The 22,413-nt window shown below is 34.6% G+C and overlaps 1 protein-coding gene across 1 annotated transcript in view; it reads right to left on the bottom strand.

Moving 5' to 3' along the window:
- Positions 1–22,413, bottom strand: part of Ptp99A (Protein tyrosine phosphatase 99A) — a 1,121,389-nt gene that overhangs the window by 506,969 nt on the left and 592,007 nt on the right. The window lies entirely within an intron of this gene.

Here is a 22,413-nt window from a genome sequence, read left to right as displayed (position 1 = left end):
CTGTAGCCGCCTCTGGGCAATGTTTTGGTGTCCCGACTTTGTTCCCTAGTTAGGACTTAGTTTATCCTTCTTTCTTTATATTGAGAAGCTCAAATGCCAAGCACCGCAATCCGAGGCTTATTGTGCCTTACCAAGTCGAGTCCGAATAGCAGCTTTCTTGTAGATTTGACTGAGCTATGTGGTGCCACCTGTCGATTCATCCATGTATGCTCAAGGTCAATAGAATATACAGGGACATCATTTTATTTTTACTAACATTTCTAATATTAACCTGGCTATAACTTTGGATCAACGACTGACAACCGGAAACACCGTTTGCTACTCCCTTCCACGACTGGAGTTCAATTATACTGGCGTAATATACAAAAAATCACTTTACTAGGTATAGGAGGGAAGAAAAGTGGTTCATCCATTTACGTAAACTAGGAAATATCGCGATTTTGAGTTTGATAATTTTCATTAAGTTTTTGTTTAATCAAAATACAGTGCAGTATTAACAATGAATGTTTTTACTCACGAACTGAGCTGTCCATGCGAACGTATTCATTATGCAGTGTATATTATACTGTCTACAGCACATTAGCGTACACTATAGAGAATGAAGTTAAATTGAAAAATAATCATAATATGGATATTTAGACACATTTGTCAAAATGGTGGCCGTTCATTTTGATACAGGCTTCAGTTCTAATGTGTAATTCCAATTACCAGTTTCGTCCTTCGTACTAGTAACTCATGTTGAAATAATTCTGTACCCACTCTATAAAAGCGTACCTTACGTACTGTAAATTCAATCTTCACTTCTACTCGATCCGAAAAGATAAAATTACTCAGACATGTTATCTACTGTCCGTTCAAGTGGTTATGTCGCAGGGTCATAGAAAGGGGGAAAATCATGTGACAGTTAATTACTTAACGAGGCCCTTTTATTTAAGTTATTTTAAACAGTTGTATGGGTGTAATATTACGTAGATGTCCAATTCCTAACAGAAATTAATGTTCTCAGAAAAGAGCTAAGACAGCCCAGCCACTAGCCTTTACACAGATGCCAATAGAAGCAGGTGGGGAAAACCGGAATGCGACGTAGGCAAATGGACGACAGTACCTGTGCGAAAATGATGCAATTTTGGAAGCTCTCTCGTCACTGGAAAACGCGAACATAGTTTTGGAACGTACTGTTTACTATGACCGTAAGGCTACTATGACTGTATATGCGGTCTTTGATCTGTGTGGAGGACGGTTAAACTTCATTAATAGAAGGGGTGGGAGTGAAGTACATTAAAAAAACTCAGGTACAATAAAAATTGAAGTAAAAATAAAATGATGTCCCTGTATATTACAATTAAAATACACAGTATTACCACAGTCTATTATATACAGTCGCGAAGCTTGGGGTGATTTTTTGCAAAGCTCGCGATAGTTGCTAGCCGCTTGGAGCGCTGTGTGTACTAGGAACAATAGACTGTGTCAATGCCATCGTGATCTAATACAGGCCGTAAGGCAGACCATGTGACTCGCTTAACCCGATCACGAAGGGCGGGGTTTCAACCATATAAATTAATTGGAATGCATAAAAAATAACATATATTTCTCTAAAATGTAGTGTAATTGCATTAATAAAATTTAAAACAATGATTAGGAGATACTTCAGACATAATTCCTTGCGAGTTAAGGTGCAATATTATTTTTTGTGAAAATTACGTTGTTCGTATGTGTAATAGACCTACCTGCCTGCCTTTATTTCGATTAAATATTGCGAAATTATTGTACATTCATTTATGCACCATTCAATAATTTTCAGTTGCACCGCACGAATATTTAGATATGTTGAAATTATAGGTTATGTTTACTGTCCCAGTTGCCCCTTTCTGTCTAATTTTAGTGGTCTCCAGTGCTCTGCCATTCATATGGAAATATTACAGGTTATGTTTACTATATCTTATATTCCTAAATTCGCAATTATGCAATATAATTAAGCATAATGTCATGTATGATACTCCGCACATTCAATTTGTCTGTATTTTAATACTACAATTGACTATTGAATTATTGTATTTATCTACTACCTAAGAGACGAAATAACAATCGTACGTACACTAATTTCATAAGAGTGGTATGGTAAATTTTCTGTCTTTATCAAGGAAGGTAGATGTGCTATATTAAAATCACAATATAAATTCTTTTTTATTAAACCTCAAAATAGTTTCCATTCTAAACTTAAAATGTTGATGCGAAAAGATTATGTTAACATGTAAACTTCTCTTCACATTAAAATAACACAGTTTTGTAATTATTTCTGCAAAATATTATGCAACAAGAAGTAAAGGGAACTTATGGACACATTACACTAAATAAAACTTAGCTATGATACGCAATAAAATTATAGTATAATAATTCACTGAGCTCCATACACTGAAATAGAAAACCCGAACATATATTACGGCCTGGTCTAGATCGAAAAAGCATTGACTGTGTCGTATTTCGCTTTATTGTGAAAAGTTGTGTAAACTGTGAAATGTTCGTTATCGGTTGTAATAACTGTAAATGGCTAAAATACAATAATTTTAGTAATAATATGGGACAAGGAGACGTTTGTTGCACTATAAATTCTAAGAAAAAGAGGTCAGAGTTATCCTTCCGAAAGATGCAGGAAGGTGAGTTTATAGAATATAATATATGCTTTATGAAAGTAATATATAAACCTTATGTATTTCGTATTTCACTAGTGGAAGGAAGGTGTTAATTTTTCAAAAGAACACGATATCAAAAGTACAATACATTTTATCGTCTGCTAGGGAAAGAGTCTGTGATGAGGCGATAGTAGCGATCCTGGTGGCTAGCAACTATCTATGAATGCATATTTCAACTGTATATGTTTGCATATTTAGTAAGTATTGAGCTTCGCAACTGTATATACTAAACTGTGGTATTACATATCTTTTAATTGATTAAAATATTCTAAAAAAGTGGTGACGTGTTAAGATTTTATTCCCACAAAACCATATTCTGCCAACCGCGAAGTACGTAAAGGCTAAGGTGAAGCTTTTGCTATGGAAGGAACTCAAGGTCGCAGCTCAGAATCGTGAAAACAACATAGACATGTGTACGTGTGTATATCTGTGTGCCTGTCTTTGTCAATGCAAGTGGTATCGTAAAGTGGGCATAAGAAACGTGTCGACATCACGTCACGGAAATACAACTGTACTTGTGTCTACATGGGAATGGTTAGATATAGACTAAAATTAAAACTCACAGCTGGACTTGTACATCCAATATAAAAGAATATCAAGAAATTTCATTACAAAACAATGGCAAAACTATCTACACCATAATAGATTTACTAGCTAATATAGCTGTCAAAATTATAACACTGGACAACATTTTATTATTGCATGGAACGTTTTAATAGTTCTAAGATGAAATAGATCCGCTAAAATCAAATCCCAGCTTAGAAAATACCTATCACGTCAGATTTTCTTACAAATATTTTTTTGAATTTGCATTGCCTAACATGAAAGGGATCCACGCATTGTGAAAAGAAGCAGAAGACGTCCGAGGAGAAGGTGGTCGGACGCGTTCCGGAGAGAGACTGGAGCGCAGTGGACGAGAACAGAGAGGGATAGGCAGGCATGGGAAAGACTGGAAGAAATTACGAACATTATGTAAGCTGTGTATAGTTATGTATTGTTTATATAGTTATTTTTGTGTGTGCTAGTTTGGATATTTTGAGTCCATGTATAGTTGGTGTAGTAGTAGTAGTAGTAGTAGTAGTAGTAGTAGTAGTAGTAGTAGTAGTAGTAGTAGTAGTAGTAGTAGTAGTATATTCTTTCACTCCTTATGTGGAGCATAGGGCCTCCAACGGACACGATTTGCTGCCGTAGCCTTCACTTCTCTCCAGACTTTCCCACACTTTCCCACCTCTTCATTAACCGTTCTTCTCCATGTCCCTCTTGGTCGCCTCACCTTCCTAGCTCCTTGGGGATTCCATTCCAATGCTTGTCTTTCTATGGCCTTATTAGGTTTTCTCAGAGTATGTCCTATCCACCACCATTTCCGTCTTTTAATTTGAATCTCTATTGGTTCTTCTTCTGTTAGTCTCCATAAATTTTCGTCACTTTTTATCATTGGCCAGTAGATATTTAAAATCTTTCTCAAACACCTGTTCATAAAGGATTGCAACTTTATTATAATTGTATTGTTTGATAGCCAGGTTTCAGATCCATATAACAGGACAGCTTTAACATTACTTCTGAAGATTTTCAATTTTGTGTGGTTAGAAATGTTTTTATTTCTCCAAACCGGATACAATTGAGTGAATATCGAATTAGCTTTCTTAGTCCTGGATCTGATATCGTCAATGGCTCCTCCAGTTGTGGAGACTATACTTCCCAGATAGTTATATATTTCAACTTGTTCTATAATTTGATTTTCCATCATCAGAGTTCTCAGTGAATAATTTCGAGGAAAAATTGTTCCGGGGCCGGGTATCGAACCCGGGACCTTTGGTTAAACGTACCAACGCTCTCCCACTGAGCTACCCGGGAACTCTACCCGACACCGATCCAATTTTTCCTTCTATATCCACAGACCTCAAAGTGGGCTGACAACCGTCAAGCAACCAACATTTGAGTGCACACTAACTCTGTGTGACTTTAAATTGTGGTTTTCTGATACGTACAGTGACGTGTATTATGCAGATTAAGCTTTCAGGAGTAACTCCCTGTACAGTTAATTTGAATAATTTCGAGGGAAAAATTGTTCCGGTGCATAATACACGTCACTGTACGTAACAGAAAACCACAATTTAAAGTCACACAGAGTTAGTGTGCACTCAAATGTTGGTTGCTTGACGGTTGTCAGCCCACTTTGAGGTCTGTGGATATAGAAGGAAAAATTGGATCGGTGTCGGGTAGAGTTCCCGGGTAGCTCAGTGGGAGAGCGTTGGTACGTTTAACCAAAGGTCCCGGGTTCGATACCCGGCCCCGGAACAATTTTTCCCTCGAAATTATTCAAATTAACTTTACAGGGAGTTATTCCTGAAAGCTTAATTTGCAGAGTTCTCAGTGTTTTAGAATCTATGCGTAATTCTTTAGTTTTCTTTATATTTACTGTTAACCCTGCAGGTTTAGCTTCCCTATGTACAGTAGCGTGCAAATTAATCTGAACAACGTAATTACTTATGCAAAAACAATCAAACGGGATAAAAAAAGGATCTAAGACATATCTCAGTAATCTATGTGGCCTACCTTGTTCCTAATAACAGCTCTGAGACGGCTTGGCATGGATTCCACTAATTTCCCACAAATATTCTTAATTTCTTCATCGCGAAACCATACACCAATGAGGGCAGAAATCATCTTCTCATTTGTAGAACAATCCATTTTTTGCATTCTTCTTTTACAAATTGACCACAAGTTCTATGGGGTTGATGTCGGGTGAGTTGCCTGGCCAGGGGAGTACCTGAATATTCTTCTTGTTGAAGAATTCTGTAGTTTTTCGAGACGTATGGCATGGTGCCAGGTCTTGTTGGAACACACCTCTGCCATCCGGAAATGATTTTTGCAGCTGGGGTACGATTCTGGTTTCCAATAAGTGAATATATTTGTCAGAATTCATTATTCCCTTGATAGGTATTAATGCTACAGGCCTTTCATGTGTAAAACAACCCCAAAACATTACTTTAGGGGGATATTTGGGTGCTTGTTGGAGATGAGCTGCTGTTACTTTTTCGGATCCTTTCCGTACGTAAGAAAGACGGTGGCCGTGGACCTCGAAATGAGACTCATCGGAAAAAAGTACATTCATCCAGTCATTCACTGTCCAGTGTTGATGTAATTTTACCCACATTAAGGGTTTTTGCACATAACAGGGGTTAGCAGTTGCTTCTTAATAGGCTTACGAGCCCTTCGTCCAGCTTCCAAAAGCCTACGCCGCACTGTTGTGACGTGAAATGTTAAATGTTATGTTTTATTTAACGACGCTCGCAACTACAGAGGTTATATCAGCGTCGCCGGATGTGCCGGAATTTTGTCCCGCAGGAGTTCTTTTACATGCCAGTAAATCTACTGACATGAGCCTGTCACATTTAAGCACACTTAAATGCCATCGACCTGGCCCTGGATCGAACCCGCAACCTTGGGCATAGAAGGCCAGCGCTATACCAACTCGCCAACCAGGTCGACTGTGACGTGAATATTCGCCCCAGTGGTAGCCATTAACTCGCGGGTTAAGTCGACAGCAGTTAGTCTAGGATTTAATTTACTTTTCCTGACAATTAAACGATCATCTGCAGGTGAAGTCTTCCTTTTCCGGACACAGTTTCCTTTTTTCTGGGGTGTGAGGGATCCAGTCTCCCTGTATCGTTTTATGATCGAATTAACAGTAGCCAAATCGATGTGACATTCTGCAGCAAATTGCCTCTGTGTCATAGAAGAATGCTCTGCTAATGTTATAATTTTAGACCGTTTTCGTGGAGTTCTATCCATTTGTGGAGACGACAGAATGTACACAGGATTGCAGTAATAAGTCTTCAACACAACTGAAATGCTTATAAGTACAAAACGACAGGCAAAATGTCACATATTATAAAAAAATAATAACGACAGACCTTCAACAATGGAATTACACGTACTACAGATGTCAATTAAAGCGGTATGAGCAGCTGTGAGGCCAACAATGACAGAACATGTAAAAATATGTCGTGTTCGGATTAATTTGCACGCTACTGTAAATCATATATTTTATTCTGCATATCTATAAAACACTGGGATAGGAGGCAAATGTCATCTGTATAGTCCAGATCTTCCAGTCTTTCCATCAGGTTCCACCTGATACCTCGTGCTACATCCTTCGTTGTTGCCCATATTATATAATCCAGCACCATTATAAATATCACTGGAGATAAAATACACCCTTGTCGAACCCCATTTGTAACTGAAAAGATTGTGAGAGTTAGCCATTATGTAGAACTTGGCATCCACATCCATCATACATATTTTGAATAATTTTGATTATTTTCTCTGGCAATCCATATTTCTTCATTACATTCCAGATTTTCTGATGATTCAGGGAATCGAAAGCCTGTTGAAAACCAATAAAAGTTGCATACACTAGTTGGTATAGTTCATGTATTTAGATAGTACGTATATTTTTTGTGTTCAATTGTATGGTTTTTGTGTATTTAGTTTAGTTAGTTTTTGTGTTTAGATTGTATAATTTATGTGTGCAATTTGTATAGGATTTTGTGTGTTTAGTTTGTGTGTGAGGTAAGACTGTATATGTATTCAGTTTGTATAATTTTTTGTGTGTTTAGTGTGGATAGTTGTGTGTTCAGATTATGATGTGTTTAGTTTCCATAGTTTTTTGTGGATGTTTAGTTTGCATAATTAATGTGTTTAGTCTGTATAGTTTTTAGTGTTTATTTGGTATAGTTTGTTTATGTGTTTAGTTTGTAAGTATAGTGTAAGCTCTCTTGGACTGGCTCCCCAAGTGTAGTAGACCTTCAGCTCACCCTACACTCCTGTAGGAGGCCGTTGCCCTTATGGGATTACAGGCTTTTCGTATTTCGTAATTCGTACATGAAAAATTACCAAATTCCTCTCTGGTACTACACATGCACGTTTATGTTTAAGTTTATTTCTTTGAATATAAGTTACTTTTATTCCATAACCTTTCGTCTGAGAACATTGTACAGCCTTCACCCATAGTGAAAATCAGGTTGTATTTTGCAACAACCAAGAAGTAATTCTTATTCTGGAACTGCCAAATTATGACCCAGGAGACTTTTTTTATTGATGCTTCGAAACACAGTTCGAAGAGTATCCGCCTTCACTAAGGAAGCAGGAATACCTCTGCTCCGATTGGTCATTCTGTGTTTCTGAAAGAATATTCCGCAAATGAAGAACTGGTCTCTGAAGGAATAGCTCCCAATATAATGAAATGTTGGGTCACAACATAAAGTACAGTCTAATTGGAGAGTATGATGTTCTGCCGCCTTCTCGTCATATTAATTTAGGCTTAATGAAGCACATTTTGTTGGCCTTGCACAATGAGGAGCTTAATAAAAAAATGTTCAATGACTTCAGAGAGTTGAGATGGAACGTGAGACTCAATTTTCACATGTTACAGTTGCACTTGGGATATTTCCCTCAGAATCTTGGGGATTACGGTGAAGAACAGGAAGGAAGAATTCACCAAGATCTCAAGGAATTTGACATAAGATACCAACACAGATGGAACGGCACAATGCTTGCTGACTGCTGTTGAATGCTGAAGAGAAAAACTTTAAGGAAAGATACACAACCAGAAGAAGCTTCACATCCAAAAAATAAATAAATAAATAAATAAATAAATAAATAAATAAATAAATAAATAAATAAATAAATAAATAAATAAATAAATAAATAAATAAATAAAAATAAGATCACAATGACCAGACTGGCTGTTATGTGATGTGAACTGTGTATATTCCTCATTAATGTGCAAAATTCCTCGTTATGTATTTTATACTATACAAGTGACAACATACATATTGCGTTACATGTATGTTAATTTGTTTCTGTTTTATGAGCAGGTATGGTATTTATCTATTTTTTATTACTTTGTACACTTTTTTTTCTACCACGAAAAGAATATGTGTTCGTTTTTTTATGTTTGTTGTGTTCCGTGGCAGATGTAAGACATTTTTTTTAATGGATTGATCCCTAAATATGGTGGTGAGATTTCTATGATTTTTGAATTTGTTAATTACATAAATTTTTATTATAATCACATGATTCGGATCAGAGACAAAAAATTGTGACTATATTACAGCTTCAGATACTTATGACAGTGAATGCATAATTATTTTGAAGGTTAAAAAAAAACAATATAAAGAAAACGTATCCCACTGAATTCATAAATTTGGCTACTGAGTATTACTTTAACCTCTTTTTTTGCCAAAAATTCTGATGCGTTACAGAAGAGCCGATTGCAGAATTGGACTCGGCATACATGAAATATTTTATTTATTTATTTCTCATCAATCTTGTCTGGACATGGCGGATTTGATGCATTCCTGTTCAAATCCGGTATTCCCATATCAAATACAAATATATAGTAGCATGTAGTTTCACAAGTACTAGCCTATTAACTACTACTTAATTTAACAATTCTGCTAATAACAGTTTAGTACTATTTAGTACAGTTTAGTACTATTTCAACATTAGTAGAACCTAAATGTCTCACATCTGCTGGTCTAAAGCATAGAATTAATTTTGGCCCTCGGTTGTACAATGCTTTAACTAAATTACACCCAGAACTTCTAACATGTAACCCACTTACATATAACAAGAAAATTAGAAACGTGTTAATATCTTCAATTTGGTTAAATAAATTTACAGCCTATGTGTATGCATTAATAAACCTATATTATATTTGTATTCTATAAGTTTGAAATATATGTGTGTATATATATCACGTGCGATATTATTCTTCTCTAGTGTTAATATTATATTATATAATTCCATTGCCGCTGTAATTTAAATTATAGTTCCTATTTTATTTTACTTATATATTTTATTATTATTTTTTTTCTACATTTCTCTTATATTAATATTGTATTATATAATTTCTGTAACTGTAATTTTAATTTTATTTCCTATTTTATTTTATTTTATTTTATATTCTCTTATAGGCCTATTAATATTATATCTGAACTGCGACCGAACACGAGCGCTGCTCATTCGGTCTCAAATTTTGTTAATACTACTGTATCTCCTTTTTTATATTGATTGTATTATTTTATTTCTATTTCTCTTGTTTGTTTGTTTGTAATTATATTCTTTATTCTGTATATTTAAATAAATAAATAAATTTTAATACTGTACTACTACATGTACTATCTATATAATAGTATAGCTATACTTTACTATGCAGCACAATACGAATGTGGTGGTGGTGGTGGTGGTAGTGGTGGTAGTAGTGGTAGTAGTGGTAGTAGTAGTGGTAGTAGTATCATAATAAACTGATTGTTCATTATATTTATTATTTATTATAAATGGTTTGTATGTATGTATGTATTTATTCACACTGCGAATGGGTATATACCCGGTGGCAGTGGTAACTAATTACACTCAATAATGACAATTAATAATAAACACAATTAATAATAATAATAATAATAGTAATAATAATAATAAAAAAATAATAATAATAATAACAAGGAGCATCCTAAATTAAATGAAGCATGGTCATTTAAAATAATATTTAAAGTAAATCTAATTTGTATCTTAACCCTAAGTTCGAACTAAGACCCACGAGTGTGACAGGTTCATACCTGCACAAGTACCTTTCGGCACTACACTTATTTCGCTGTCAACTCACTCACTGCACTGATTCTACCGGATTTCACTAACACTTCTAACCATTTCACTGTTCAAATACTTTGCACAGCCACTTCACTGACACCAACACACTTCACTGACACAACACACTTCCTCACTGATAGAAAACTTCAAATAACAAGATATCAATTACACCCTTTAAATAGTGTATATAAAAAACTACCGTCTATTAGTAAAGTCCTTAAGCCTATTTTAAATACATTTTTGGTTATTGGTAAAGCCTTTAGTAAGTCTGCAGGTAAAGCAGTATGATTGAGAAAAGAAAACTTTCCAGTGTCCATCCTCTGGCTTCTTTCCCTCAATTTATATGAGTGGTCGTTCCTTGAAGAGTATTTATTATTATTATTATTATTATTATTATTATTATTATTATTATTATTATTCTAACTCATCTTTTCACTTGTTTGCTTAACTATTTAACAGATTGCTAATTTGGTTACTTCTTAACTAATAGATATTGTAGAGTGAAGGATTACCTCACATTATAATGTCTTCACGTAGTTTCTTTATCTTCTCCCCCCCCATCTAATTTTGACTCTTATCAGAAATTTACCTGAATTATTAAGCTTGTTAATGTTTAACGGCCCACTTAGTTTTTTGAAAGCTATCTTCTCGTTTATCTTCAAAAATTTATTTTCTATTCCGCTAATTCTGAGGTTATTTGTAGCAGTACATTTTAAGAGTGTATGGATTGCGTCTTCAAAACACCCGAATAGGGGACAAATATCCTTACCCACATTACCTTTCTATTTTTGAGTCTCCAAATACCTAATCTCCACCAGACTAATCCTACTTTCACTTCTCTTGTGTTTAATCTGACATACTCTTCCTGTTCCCAGAAAGTTTTCATTTCTCTGTAATACCTTAATCAGTTAAATTTCGTTATATTACTAAAACCCTTCTGATTTGTGATTTCGTATTCTCTATCTTTTGTAGTTTTACCAATAATCTTGACATTTAGAGCCCCTATTTCTTTCCATAACCAATTCAGACCTAATATGTATACTTCTTATTGTAATTCTTTTAACCAGTTCGATTTTAGATCAGTTTTATCTAGAAATACAATATCGACGTATTATCTCTCAGTATAATGTTACATAACTATTTTATTTTCCTTTCTAGGATTATTCTTAGGCTACTATCCATCCTCATCTCCAGTCTAGCTGCCAAATTTGGCGCTATCCATGGTACGCCTAGTGTTTATAAATGATCTTGCCCCCCTAATATGAGATGTAGGTCATCCCATATTATTTGCAGATGACACAAGTATAGTAATTACAGCCAAATAACTCCAACACATTCCAATCTTCAACAGAGGAAATTATCTTCAAAATGTGTGACTGGTTCTTAGCCAATAAATTAGTATTAAATTGTAACAAAACTAACGTAATTAAATTTAAATCCTGTCCAAATTCAACGTCGCAAATTTCTAGCGCAATAATTAATAATAGATCCCTATTAGAAACAACAACAACCAAATTTCTTGGTTTAAAAATCGATAATGTGTTAAATTGGAAAAATCATATTAAAGAAATTACCCCCAAACTAAATTCAGCTTGTTTTGCTATTAGATCTGTGCAAAAGATAGTAAATATCAATACCTTAAAAACAATATACTTTGCATACTTCCACTCGGTAATAAGTTTTGGAATAATATTCCACAGATAGTACAATATATTTCTATTACAAAAAAAGAGTAATTAGAATAATAGTAGGTGCCAAATCTAGGGAATCGTGTAGGACTATTTTCAAAAAACTACAAATAATGCCCATGGCTTGTCAGTATATCTTTTCATTAATAATCTTCGTCGTATGTAATCGTGAAAACTTTGTAACTAATTCAACAGTTCATAGCATAAATACACGTAAAAAAATGACTTTCATACTTCGTCGGCAAGTCTATCGTGCTATCAAAAAGGAGTGCGTTATATGGCAGTAAAATTTTTTAATAGCCTCCCTATCGATATAAAAAATGAAACTCAAAACATAAAATTATTTAAGGCCAAATTAAAGAAGTACCTAATTTCTCACTCCTTCTATTCTGTAGGTGAATTCATGACATTCAATAACACTTCATGAAGTTGATACTAAAACTATGTGTTGTACTAGTAGACTATATTGTAAATCTCGTCTGTATATATTTCATCTAGACTGTGACTATAAATTAAGATTTTATAATAGTATTAAGTTTTTTGACTTGTTCCATATTCTAGCTGTAAGCATGTATGAATACCAAGAAATGTTAATAAATACAATACAATACAATACAAATATACCTGAAATAGATACCATATTTCAAAGTTTGTGCAATGATCTGAAAGTCAAAATTTGTTGCCCAGTGTAACCATCATCATCACCAATAACAATAATAATAATAATAATAATAATAATAATAATAATAATAATAATATACAAAAATTTTTATTTTCCTATCATACAATACAAAAAGAGAATCTACTGATATGCTGCAAGATCTGTACCGAGATTTTCAAAGACATATATTCTTGGCATTAACCACTCTGAAAAAGTGGTTTTACGCATGCTTTCTCTTTAGGTACGTATAGAGAATCCTTTTGAACGGATTTTATCCATACTCAGTGACCATTAGTTTCTTTAAAGTTAAAAGTAAAGTCATACTCATTAGAGGTCAACAGGGCAGCAGGAGGTTCAGACTCCTCCTATGAATGAATAATACTATGGGAAACTGCGGGCAACACCATCTTACATTTCGCGGACAAAGTAACAAGACAAGCGCCCGATGCCGCAGGTGGTGAACACCAGAACTACATGATGGATAGGTTCCCAGATTTCTCCACTTATCCGTTAGAGACTACTGGTTGAGAAGACAAGATGGAAGCCAGAAACTTGCTAAGAAGTGGATATATGTGATACGTGTGTTTATAAGCAGTGTATGTTAAACAGTGATTTTTTTTTTACTCTGTAAAAATAGTGTTGTTAAATGTATTGTAAAGTAGCAGATAGTAATAAAATAATTTCAAATATCTAAGTAGTTTTTGCAGACTTTATTAGTACACTGTACACTAAATATCCAAAGAATACAATGTTGACTATTGATATGATTTGTTGTATTCGACAGGTATTGGAGAAAAAAATGGAAGTATAAGGGCACAGTACATCAGTTATTTATAGATTTATAAAAAGGCATATGACTCGGTTAAGAGAGAATTTTTATATAATATCCTTATTGCATTTGGAATTTCCAAGAAACTAGTTCGATTAATTAAAATGTGTCTCAGTCAAGCATACAGTAGAGTCCGTATAGGCCAGTTTCTCTCTGACACTTTTCGAATACACTGCGGGCTAAAGCAAAGAGATGCTCTATCACTTTCCTTTTTAAGTTTGCTCTACCCATAGAATATGCCATTAGGAATGTCCAGAAAAAACAGAAAGAGTTTCGAATTGAACGTGTTACATTAGCTGCCTGTTTATCTGTATGACATGAATATGTTAGGAGAAAATCCACAAACTATTATCGAAAACACGACCACTTTACTCGAAGCAAGTAATACGATAGGTTTTAAAAGTAAATCACTAAAAAAACAAAGTATTTGATCATATCTCGTGACCAGAACACAGTAGTCTACGAAATGGAAATATAAAATCAAAAGTTATCGTCTGAAGAAGTGAAAAAATTTCAAACATCTTGAATAGGCCTAACAAATAAAAATGACACTCGAGAGGAAATTAAACATAGAATGAATGTGGTAAAGGCCTGCTATTATTCGGCTGAGAACATTTTGTCATGTAGTCTGCTTTCAAAATTAAAGTTACAATTTATAAAACAGTTACATTACCGGTTGTTCAGTATGGTTGTGAAACTTAGACTCTCACTTTGAGAGAGAAACAGAGGTTAAGGCTGTTTGGGTCTAAGAGGGACGATGTTACAGGAGAATGGAGAAAGTTACACAACGCAGAATTACACGCATTGTATTCTTCACCTAACATAATTAGGAACATTAAAGCCAGACGTTTGAGATGGACAGCGCATGTAACACGCATGGATGAATCCAGAAACGCGTATAGAGAATTAATTTGGAGACCTGAGGGAAAAATAATTTCGAGAAGGCCGAGACGTGGAAGGGAGGATAATATTAAAACTTATTTGATGGACGGTAGGGACTGGATTAATCTTGCACAGAATAGGACTGATGTCGGCTTAAGTGAAAACTGCAACGAACCTCCGGGTTCTCTGAAAGCCTTTCGTGAGTAAGTAAGGTAGTGTAAAATGGGCCATCTCTTTCATCTTCCTGTTGGCTCCAATACGAATTTTCAGTGAAAGGTGATGTGAGGAGTAAAAATGTAAAGGCTTTATTTTAAATTAGGGGGCATATCCATTCATGTAGATGGTTTAAGAATAAGGGGGGGTGGGGGTGTAATGCACATAGTTTAACTTTTTGCCACCTAGTGCGCTGCTGGATGTATGGAGTAATTAGTTATGCATTTCGCCATTTGGTGTGCTGCTAGATTTTTTTTTCTAAATGAGTAGTGGGTGATTAAGCACCAGGTCCTTTACTTAGGACCCTTGCTTTATAAAGAATCTGAAGGGTGGCATATGGTTAGTTGGATAATGATTATTGTTGCTTAACTAATGTCTACTAGTAGCAGACAAGTCAGATGGACAGTGTTGGTTTGATATTAGGGTGTAAGGAAAGTGTTTGAGAAAATCATTAGGGACGGAAATTGCTATTGAGCTAGATGATTTGAGTATTCAACAATGGATTGGGATGAGTAAGTAGTGAGGATAGGAAATTTTGGCGCATGAGCTTGATATAGTCTGTGAATTTCATTATACCTAGTATTTCGAATAGTTGGGTGTTGCGAATGCGGTAATCCGCTCCTGTTATTGTTCTGCAGATTGCCCTTTGGAGTCCATCTAGGCGTTGAAGGTGACGCGAATGTGCATCTGCTAGATTCATGAAGTAATTAGTTACCGTCTCCTTAGAATAATAGCTGGCAGCAAGATCAATATCTACATTAGCGCCTCTAGCGTTTGAATCGGGAAAGTAAATAAGTCTCGCATCCTATTATATTCATCCATGCTCCTATCTTTGCAGACAAACGACATTAATGGCAGTAGGGATGTCGGTGTTACATGCCCGCCGGCTTTACCGCCAAGAAACTGCCCCAGGTATTACTCGACCGAGGCGAGTGGAGCCGCGGTCGTAATGTGACCTATCGCGATGACGTATTACGAACAAGTGCAGTACAAGTGGCGCTCCGGGCTGCAGGACTCCATTGGCCTCTCTTAGAGAATGAGTAAACACTAGGGCATAGTGCGACCGGATGGATTAGAACAATGAAGAAAATACTTTTCCCCCACTGAGAATCGAACTCGGGCCCTCCGACTTGCAGCGTTACGCCTTAACCGCGATGCTTTCACACTCCCACATGAGTTACTTTAGCACAGAAATTATGCACAAGGGACAAAATCATTTTTGCTAAATATTAACGGATATTTCGTTTAAAACAAAAACACAATTGAAAATACATTTCAAATTACATCTATGAGTTTTCTTAGTGAGTTTGTGTGATTACGAATCAATTGCAAATGAAAATGTGATTTTCGTCTAACTTCTAACGCAATTAGAACAGAAGTACCATCGAAATACTACACGATGTGTGACTACAGAAACGTGATATATATTTTATAGAATTAGTAGTCACTACTTCTAAATCAGCCCTGTTACGCGAAAGATAATATCCGCACAAGCAATGACTACTATAATAATGCTGAAACTGATCAGTGATGAGGAAGAGAAAAACAATTGACTGAGTCACTAGCTAAGAAGAAACTGCCTACTGGAGGATGCACTGGAAGGAATGGTGAACGGAATAAAAGTTCAGTGAGAGGAAGGAATCAGATGATAAGCCTATACATCATTAAGACATACGGATTGTATGCGGAGACTAAGAGAAAGGCGAAAAATAAGGCAGATTGGAGAATGCTGGTTTGCAGTGAAAGTCCTGCCTTTAGACTGAAAATTATGACTGAATGAATGAAATTACCATATACAAATATTTGTTATTTCTTCTAAATCTATAATTAAATTATATAGGCTATATCTGTATATATATATATATATATATATATATATATATATATATATATATATATATATAAAACTTGGTTATTTAACGACACTGCATCAACTACGAGGTTATTTAACGTCGATGAAATTGGTGATAGCGAGATGATATTTGGCGAGATGAGGCCGAGGATTCGCCATAGATTACCTGACATTTGCCTTACGAGTGGGGAAAACCTCAGTAAAAACCCAATCAGGTAACCAGCCCAAGCGGGAATCGAACCCGCGTCCGAGCGCAACTCCTGATAGGCAGGCAAGCGCCTTAGCCGAATGAGCTATGCCGGTGGCTATATTTTCTTACGCCACAGAAATTGTAAATGAAGTAATCAAATTTGGAATTATAAAAATATGTTTTGTGTTCATTATAGGAAAGGAAAGTATAACCCTAGGTCATATATACCCAGATAGCTCGGCCTTATAGACTTTGACGGTAACAACTTTTGTCAGGTTTACTATGCTGCCATCTAGTTGTTACATAAGGAGTCACGTCATAATTCCCATTTGAATTGCATTAGCGACTGTACTGCCATATCGTGTTCGTTTACGGCGGACGGGTGGCGATCCTGGCGGTTGTTCTCTTCAAAGTGCTGCCGATTTTAACATAGGGATGAGTTATCTGTTACATATATGATCTAGGGTATAAATTACTATTTAGGTACTATAAATAATTACACTTTATATCTTCTGAGTGATATTCCAAGAAAAAGTATAAACCATAATACGATGGGTAGAAGCCCTAATTAAAGCAAGTAAGTTTTTGCGAAAACGATGGTATGTTTCAAGAAGATAGGCTTCACATCAGTCACACGAAATTTGTTTGATCCTTTTATCAATATTGTATAGTGGGGTTTAATAAGGACGCGTCAGCTACTTCGGCTATTTGCGCCCTTTACTGCGTAGATTACAGGTTTTTTTTCGCAATATATAAGCAAGGATATCATCTATTTGTATCACAAATTGAGGTTGTCCATTATTTACGGGTAGAATTAAGGCTGAGATAAAATAATCAACTGATTCCACGCTAAGTTAAGAATATTCTAACATATTCAAAGTAATTTCGTACGGGAGAAAACCGCTGCTGAAATGTTGAATGTCGCATGTCAGTCAACCGGGAATAGAATGAATGGCTTGTCTGCCATTCAGTTTCGCTTCTATTCAGTCGCGGTGCATTGTGAGCCGCTCCCAAGTGCAGCGGGAACCAAAGAAGTGGATGAATATGCATCATACATACACGAGGCAGCTCCGTTTATTAGGATGTGAGGTTTTGATTGCTGTGAGAAGTAAAAATACAGACACATCAATGGGTTTTACTTGTTCGTTTTCCTCCTCCGGCGATGGAACTAATAAGAAAGTGTTTAATCTTTTGAAGCAGTTCTTCAAAGGCTGCTCTGTACTCGCTATAAGTTCCGTACAACTCATGTTTTAATATGAATCCCTTTCGCAAAAGTTTACACTCATTGGAGAGTAATAACTGAACAACATTTAACAATTTAGTGCCGAGTTGTGAGAAAATCAGTAGAAGTAATCTCAATCCCTTTGTGACAGTTGTTTCAACGTATAATCATTTTTAAATATGCAATATTAACAAGTAAGTTCATCTTTAAAAATCCCTTTTCTAGGGATAAAGCGGCCGCAACTTGTAACAGGAACTATTCATATCCACAAATAACGAATGTTGAGATAGTAAATAAGTTTTCTTGACCTTTATGAGTCTTAGTTGACATCAGAGTTGCATAAATACTGTTATTTCTGTAGTCTGAGTACCAATGTACAAATACCGTATTAATCCTGTACAGTGAGATTATTTCCATTATTTATTTCCACTGCCTTTTAATAAAGCACAGATCCAATTTACAAAAATAAAACAAATTCGTTTCTATGCGTTTCTAGATTATAACAGTGAATGTGTTTAAGAAAAAAGATATTTTGAGTATTTCACTCTGTCCTGGAATTTAATGAATAAATTCATCAACACCTACAGTGACTGAAAGAACGTGTAGCCCATTGTAGAATTCATGACAACAATCAAATTCGGCATTTTAATCTCTTAGATTCAAAAAATTTCTGGAGAGGAACCTGACTACTGTCACTACTCCTACTATTACTGTTGCTGCTGCTGTTACTTCTACTGCTACAGCCACTACCACTACTACTATCACTTTGTGATTACTACTACTACTGCTATTGCTGCTGATCATGAATGGTGTGTCATCCTGTTCCAAAGAGAGTTACACTGCTCCAGTGATCACTTCAACGTTCCACAAGGTTCCAAGAGAGAAACAGTTCAATTTATAACAGTTTCCCCCTCTTCTTTTCTGTCTGCAAAGACCACGTGTAGCGCTATCCACTTCCAATCGAAAGTAGATATAATATCGATGTTCCACACGGCCTTCGTGCAACATTAGTCTACAGTATCTAGGACAGCGCAATTTAATTGTATCAATCAAATTCCCTAATAAATTTGTCATTAATTATTAACTGCCCATTGATGGAGAATATGTTCATGGTGCCCAAACATGGTATTAATTATTAATATACCGCGAAAAATATTATCGGCTAATATCTTATCGTTATTAAACTCTCCTAGGGTTATACATAACACCACAGTCTAGTATATACAGTCGCGAAGCTCAATACGTAGTAAATATGCAAACATTAGATAGTTGCTCACCTCTAGGATCGCTTATATCGCCTCTACAGGCAATGCAAAATAGTACCGTCACAGTCTATTGTTTCTAGCACCCTCAAAACTCAAGCTTCGTGACTGTATATAATAGACTGTGATAATACACTGAACAGCTGATCTAAGACGATTCAAGGGCTTTGAAACATGTCCCTGAAACAGATGAGAAGTTGAAACAGTTGGAACACTTGGAACAGTTGGCACTGATATTGTAAATATATTCTTATGAAACTGTTTCTTTGAAATTGTTATTTTGGAACAGCTTCGTCCATGAAACAGTTACAGTCGAAACTGTTTCTTAAAAAGAACAGTTTATCCCATTTCTAGTAAAAATACTTCAAAGCGCATTGTTCATTCAGCTTCTAACAGCTTAATAAATTTAATCAAAATCAGGCCAGGGATCGAAGCCTGGGCCACCACAGACTCCAAAATTTAGAATTTGTTAATTTTTAAACACAAAGCAAAGTTCATGTAGCCTATTTCGATGTATAAAAATATTTCGTTTATTATATTAAGTTAACTTATATATGATATTTTTGTTCCTCTTCACCGAACTCTGGAACTTTTGATAGAAAACTGTGCAGACACACGAATTTAACACTTTCTCAAAGAATTAGCTCAATCGGTTGGAATTTATAGGTTTGATTAACGTTTTATACATAAGCCTATATATAATATGTGTGTATGTATATTATTTGAATGACAGTTCTAGGAAGTCGTCAATACATATTACATACCGGTAATATCATTCGGATTAATATTGTCTCAAAACTCGTAGTAAGTGTGTGAAAGTGTATACTACCTTAATAACACTCACTTTTTATGTATTTAATCCACAACAGTTCGTTCCAATTTAACTAATAATAAGAAAATACATTAATAAAGATATAATAATAATAATAATAATAATAATAATAATAATAATAATAATAATAATAATAATAATTTATTTATTTGTTTACTAATATTTATTGTGCTGTACAACAGCCTAGGGCCAATAACAGTTCAGCACAAAATAAAAGCACAAGATTTACAGTGTACAAGGAATAACAAATTTGCATACAAATAATTATTAAAATTACAGACAAATAATGACAAAATGAATAGATACCAAAATACAAATAATACATACTGTACAAATAATTATTAAAATTAGTACAGTGAGATAATTAAAATAATGGAAATTAAATAAAATGAATTACAAATGAATTAATGAAATCATATAAATGAAGACTGGAATCATATAAGTAGTATTGTAAAGATATACATATGACGAGAATAGTATGATGCATATCTCAACGAATGGAATAAATTAATAAAACTGACATAAAAATTCAAAAAGTATATACTACACATTAAATGGGTCCAAGTTCAATCCATGCAAATTATCATATTTAATACATCTGCAGACCGGAGAGAGAGATTTAGAATTCCTATTATAAAACATTTTATGAAATCGTAAACCCTTAGCAGGAATACGAAGACTGATATTGCTTATGAATGATTCACAATCAATATCACCCTTAATGACTTTACAAAAAAATAAATAATCAAGATCCTGACGTCTGGTAAACAAACTACCGCAATTGAAATATTTGCAATTAATCTCATATTTATAATCGGGATTTGTTAAAAATCTATAAGAACACATGGAAATAAATTTTCTTTGAATATTCTCCAACTTAGCCGAGTCAATGGAAGTAATGGAGTTCCATACAACAGATGCATATTCAAGCTTGGATCTAGCCAATGTATAGTATAAAATTAATAAACACATAAGAGTAGAAAAAGAATAAGTTATAGATCTAATTAGACCATCATCATCATCATCATCATCATCATCATCATCTTCACTACACGGAGTAGGCAATATTGCCTGTTCCGGCTTCACAATTTATCTCTCCATCGTCCCTTAGGTCGTCCTACGTCTCTTCTTCCAGTCGCTTTGTAATTTAATAAGAGTTTTGGTAGTCTGGTGTCCTCCATTCTATTTATATGTTGGAACCATCTATCTCTATGTTCCTTTATTCTTCCATTCATGCTAAAGATACGTACCGTAGTTCCTGTCTGATATCTTCATTTCGAAAGCGATCAGATCTTGTACATCCTTTTGTTCTCCTTAAAAATGTCATTTCAGCACTTTGTATTTTATTTTGAATTCTTTTTGTGTTTACCCAAGTTTCTGATCCATAAAGAAGAAGAGGAGTAGTCATTGTTTTATAAAATTTAATTCTGGTATCTTTCCTTGTTTTATTCTTTAATGTCCGATGGATAGTGCCGCACATCATTTGAAATTTTGATATTTTTTTGTTAACATCATCTTCAGATCTATTTTTTGTATTTATGTCACAACCCAGATAGCTAAAATTTTCAACTTGTTCTAACGGTGTTCCTTCTAAAATAATCTTAGAACGTATTTGTGATTTTCCCCAAAATGCTAAAATTTTAGTTTTCTCTGTAGAAATTATAAAATCATATTCTTGAGAGATAATATTTAAATAATACAAAGATCTCTGTAGATCATCTTCATTATTTTGAATGATGACCACATCGTCAGCATATAATAAAATATTCACATTTGTATTAAAATTTACTTTTATTCCTGGATTTACTAAAATTTTCCACTTCTGTATTAGATCATTAATATAAATATTAAACAAAGTAGGTGAGAATGTACACCCTTGTCTGACACCTCTATTTATAAAAATTTCTTGAGTTTTATTTCTATCGGTGTTTATTATAATTTTCGAGTTGCAGTATAAACTCTTTATTGTATTTATAAGATGTGGATAACCGCCATCTTTCATAATAGTCCATTAAAGTCTCCTATTTACTCGGTCGAATGCTTTAACAAAATCGACAAAAGCCACATGGGTTTGAAGGTTGAACTGTCTTCGTTTTTCAAACAACTGTTGTAATATAAATACATTATCACTTGTGGAGCGTCCAATTCTAAAGCCACATTGCTCTTCACTTAAAACATTTTCTGATATAACTTTAGGTCTTTTATTTATAATTTTAGCATGAACCTTGTACATTGAGTTCAACATACTAATCCCTCTGTACTTCTCACAGTTATTCCAGTCACCTTTCTTGAAAAGGGAAATTATTTCTGCTGTTGTCCATGCTTCAGGTATTTTACAATTTCTCCAGCACTGATTTATTAAATGCAACAGTCGCAAATGCAAGAGAATTCCACAGTATTTCAATAATTCCATATTAATTCCGTCAGGGCCTGTAG

This window comes from Periplaneta americana, chromosome 10 (assembly GCF_040183065.1).
Source record: "Periplaneta americana isolate PAMFEO1 chromosome 10, P.americana_PAMFEO1_priV1, whole genome shotgun sequence".
NCBI lineage: Eukaryota > Metazoa > Arthropoda > Insecta > Blattodea > Blattidae > Periplaneta > Periplaneta americana.
This window is presented reverse-complemented; position numbering and strand designations above follow the sequence as displayed.